General features: G+C 41.7%; 1 protein-coding gene across 3 annotated transcripts in view; it reads left to right on the top strand.

The window, feature by feature from the left end:
• zbtb16a (zinc finger and BTB domain containing 16a) overlaps positions 1-5,148 on the top strand; it is a 192,576-nt gene that overhangs the window by 70,797 nt on the left and 116,631 nt on the right. The gene's annotated exons all lie outside the window — the stretch shown is intronic.

Genomic DNA, 5,148 nt, shown 5'->3' on the forward strand with positions numbered 1-5,148 from the left:
GGTCTACAGAATAATATTCACAGAGTCCAGGGTAAGTAAAATGACAATGAAGTGGATTTTTGCAGCTCTTCAATGCTCTCTCTCAAACTATCAGCATTCTGTGTGGCTCATAATTTCTCTCCAGTTAAATTTTCTCCTGCCAGGCCGAGGATTTGTACGGCAGCCTTCAGGGTCACGTTCTGCTGTCGGCGTCACCCCTCACTGCATAAAATGACTTTGTTGGAGCAGGGAAGCACTTTGCAGTGAGTGGTGCTGTAGAAGACGGGAGGAAATGGCTCTGCTCGTTACACTGAGGGGCATTAAGGTGTGAATCCCACCTTCTAAGCTTTGGGGAATCCGGGAATCTGACTGGGATTAAGCTGAAATGGTCTTAACGCTGGGGAAGCACAATTAGCAGAGCCGTGTTTTTGATCTGCAGCATTAGAAGGAGTTTCTGCTAACCCTATTGCCTCCAAAGAGTTAATAATTGGTGCAGTTTTTAATTGTTACATCATGTTTTGTTCCTAAGCATGCGTTCTGTATTAATAAAACCAAGCTGTTTAGGAAACCTTTAATCAAAATGAAGTTATTCTCAAAAATCAAGCAGTAAACTCTACCCTCCACGTGTGAAAAAAATTCAAAAAGCTGCATTTTAATTAATGTGTGAGCAGTTAATTAAAATGGATGCATCTCACACAAATTGGAATATGATGGAAAAGTTCATTCATGTCATTAATTTGGTCTAATTGCTGAAACTCATGTACTGTAAGGATTTATGACACAGAGAGTGGCTCNTCTCTAACTCAGTGTGTATCTTCATAGGCTTTGGGTTGTTGTTTTGCTTTTATATTCAAAAATACATTACTGGCTCAAAGGGAAATAAATAGTTTGAACTCGTATAATTCTTCAAAGAGTTTAAGATGATTTATATGATCCGACAAGCAGACCTGCTGTCAGGTATCCGTTCTGGTTCTGTCAGCTCAGACGCTGTTAACAGGAAACTGAGCTGGGCAGTAAGTGCAACAGTCGTTCTTCAAAAGGACTCAGTAAAAGGAGCTTTCGGTTAGCTAGATGTGTATTATAATACACCAGCCAATCCCTGCAGAGTGTCCCACTAACTGATCCAACTTTGATCTGCACTGATCCATCCTGAGAGGAAAAAGAGGAGTGTTTCTGTTTACTATGCATATTTGCAAAACTCTGGGCCCTTCAGAACGAGCACCGAGCTCAGGGCAGATTTCTTGAGCAGACAGCAGGATAATGAAGGATTATGGAGAATATACATGACTTTATTCAGGTACGGCCTCAAGAGCATCTGTAATTTTACCGCCGCTGATCAGATCTAATGTTTACTGGACGCTTCTCCTTTTCTCTCACGTTTAACCCTTTATTGAGATCCGCCAGCTTCAGATGCGCCTTCTGTCAACATTTATTCATTTGAAAAGACCAGATTTATAGTGCTGCACAACAGGTGCATTATGGAAAGTCTTGTAAAATTTCTTATTGTTGGTAGCTGTTAGTTATTGTCAGACCAGTGTTTCCAGGATGTGTTTTAGTTTGAACCGAACTCTGCATCAGGGGGCTTGCCGGCCGAACCTGCAGTAGATAAATCAAACAAGAACAATTCACACCCGGGTTTCACAGACTGCAGTTATCTGGCCCATCACCGATCTTTGAAAAACCCGAGATGCCGACAAAATTGCTCACTTGGCAACAGTGTGGTGACTAAAAGAGGACAGTGGTTGGTTTTCAGACCTTATCAGCGATAGATAATACCGGTGGCCGTCAAATGCCGTCATCAGAATCATCAAGCAAATATGCATCGAATTTACTGATCAAGTTTCCAGTTATTAATAATCAAAGACAGCTCTAAAAACAGGTGGGTTTTTATCCTGGATTTAAAAGAACTCAGTGTTCCCGCAGTTTTGCAGTTTTCTGTACGTTTGCTCCACATCAGAGGAGCATCAAAATCGGATGCTGCTTCTCCGTGTTTGGTTCTGGTTCTGGGGATGCAGAGCAGTCAACAGTCCAAGTTGCCTGAGGCACCATCTGATTGGCACTCTGAAGATTTCTATTAGAGGTGTTGAATAATTTGGAGGCCACAGTGGACACTGGAAGTGTTTTAAATGTTGTGTAATTAGCTGTGCAGAGGGGTTGAACACTTTGTGCTGAGGTTTATGGAAATGAAAGTCTCCTCATCATCTGCTCATGTTCCTCAAACAGGAGATTTAACGGTTCTGTTTGATGTTTATTTCACCATCCTGCACCCTGTCTGCTCTCTCTGCCACACACATGCACACGCGTATAAACACGCACACACACACACACGTGCGCGCACGCACACTCACAGGTCTGGTGAGTCACAGCATTAGCAGTCATATCGATTTCTACCTCTATGCTCCTCCTAACCTGTTGAAAGGGAAAAGTCCACCTGCTGCTGTCTGAGGGCAGGTCCAAGCCACCGCAGCAGATTAATAATCTCAGAGCTGTTTTGTAATATTATTATGACTTCATTGAATTACAGTGCGTTAATGTAATCAGTGTCTTACTGTTTCACTGTGATACACAAACCACTCCCTTCTTAACGTCATTAATCCTGTTTATCCAGTCAGCATCGACACAAATGTCATTAAATGTCATTAAGTTTCTCTTTTACTGACTTATTCGATCTTTTTGTTTCATTGGAGCTGATTGTACAACATAAAACTGCAAATTGTCCCTCTTATCGGCACCATGTCTAAATTATGGGAAATGGTCATGGCCATATTTTGGTCGATATTGAACTCATGATTATTTGAATTGATTATTCATTGCTAAGAAAAACTGTATTGCAGTTGGAGAAAAGTGAATTGCCAATGTTTATTTATTTATTTATTTATTTATTTATTTATTTATTTTGCTAAACACTGCTGCTGCCTTCACGTTCGTTTCAGTGTTTTCCAGTTTTCTTATTTTCATCCCCGTCTTTTTCCCGCTGTGAAGTGTTTGCCGATGCTACTCCTTCTTTCCTCCTTCAGCCATCTTTAATGTCAGACCTCAACATGGAGGTGAGGCCCTCCAGGGGGCAGAAGTGCTCATCAGTCAGGAGATATTACAAAATAAGAGAATACTCGTGAAGTAGAATGTAAAAAATAATTGTGTAATCATTTATTGTATTCCATGTCTGGAGAAATGTGGAAAATAACAAATTAGTATGAATGAATTCTTTACTATAAATTTTGCTAGAAAATACTAATTTCATTCAGAAACATAAAAATCAAAATTTCAAAACTAACTCTTTTCTTTAGCTGGTTAATACTTAAAGAAATCTTTGTTTTTTTTTTGTTTTTTTTCATACACACATTCATTCCTAAGTTGAAAAACAGTCATTTCCCTGGTTTTGTTGACCTGTAACTCATTTTGATCAAAACTGAAACATCATAATCTATAGAATGTGTGATGAGATCTGTTCTGTTTAGAGAAATTTTACTTTTATATATTTTTGAGAGCTGCTGTAAGTTACCTCACATGCTAAACATGAAAAAACAGTGAAACAGCCACTTAACAAACTTCCGTTAGTGACGTCTGCTGTGTGAACATTTTCAACCTAAACATGTTTTGTGCTTAAATGTCTTGAATGATGGTTTCAATCAAGCCTTTGGAACAAAACAATCCCTTAACATGATGCTGCCGCCACCGAGCTTCACCGTTTGTACGACGTGTTTAGGTTTGAAAGCTTCATCTGGATTCCTCCAAACATTTTGATTGAGAGCTCAGTCTTTGTCGTTCAGCTCATCCATGTTAGGAGCTTGGAAGCTTCAACATAGGAAACCAAACAGACTTAGAGTTTACTAATTCATTTAGGGAGCATGTATATATCTGAGTCTCTATGTCATTTATTGAACTCCAATATGCACAAGTGTGTGAATTCCCACTTGTTGATGTGATGAATTCCCCTTTGTTTCTGCGGTTTGGGCCATTTTGGGGCTACGGTTGAGTCACATCTGGACCAGTGGGTAGATCATCTGTGGGATAGCACATTATCAGCTGACTGCAGCGCTGTGTGATGTTTTCCCTCGCCGGGGTCAGGGAGAGTCTGCTCTCCAGTGCGGGGAACGACCCCAGCCTGACATACAGACGCTACTATTTCAGTGTTCTGGCCTCGTGGCCAAAAAGCTGTCAGCACATATTTTATCCTTTCGCTCTCACAGTATATTTTCGCCTCCCCCTCCATTTCTTTCCGGAACGCTTGTCTTATGGCAGCGGCGCGTCCCCTCTGTGCATGTTGGAGGGGAATGGGCCCTGTTAATCACACAATATGTGAAGTATTTATAAAAATCATGTATTTAAAATTCTTTGATTTGACTTTTCCGCATGTTCTCCTGCAACTTGATTGTTTTTGTCAGAAATGTTCCACTCGGCAGCGTTCAGGGCAATTCCCCAGAGTGTTCTCCTCTAGAGACTGACAGAACTGGCATTCAGTTGTTACTGAGTCTCCCTGATAGGTGTGTTCTTCTGGACCGCACACCTTGCTTCTGAACACCCTGAGCAGCAAGTTTTCCAGGTCCAGCCCAGAACCAGCCAGACCACTTCCTGTGTGTCTCATATTTCCTTTTGTCTCCCCTCTAGATCTGTCCTTCAAGACCCAAACTGGATGATTTTTAAAAAAGGCCACTAGCATGCCGCTCTGTTATTAGATAGATTTCACACACTCAGACCCAAAAGTCTCACATGACCCTCTGCAGCGCAGGCTCTGATTCAACCCGACAGGAATTCTTGGCACAGACCGCCCACTCCTTTCACTGGCTGCTGTTCAGCTGTCATACTCACTCACTGAAGTTTTCTCTGCTTAATCGTTGTGCGCAGATGACGGCGCTAATGCGAGCCGCAGCAATCGCATGCGGCGTGTTTGTCCGTAGACAAGCTGCGTGTTAAATGTCGGCCATGAGGCCGCGCAGAGAGCCGCCGCTGCAGCGCAACAAGCTGCGATGATTCCCAAAGTCAGGTTCGAGGAAAATGCAGGGAAAATCAGTCTGTCTGCTGGAAATGGAAGCGTTTGTCATGCTTCATTATGTTTGGCTTTCCTTGGAGCGGGTTTAGTCTCCAGTCAGTCATATCTAATACAGTTTTAATCCTGTTAGTGTATCATTTTATTTAGTTTAGCAAAAATATGGATGATGGAAATAGTGT

This window comes from Poecilia formosa, unplaced genomic scaffold, assembly GCF_000485575.1.
Source record: "Poecilia formosa unplaced genomic scaffold, Poecilia_formosa-5.1.2 Scaffold143, whole genome shotgun sequence".
Lineage (NCBI taxonomy): Eukaryota > Metazoa > Chordata > Actinopteri > Cyprinodontiformes > Poeciliidae > Poecilia > Poecilia formosa.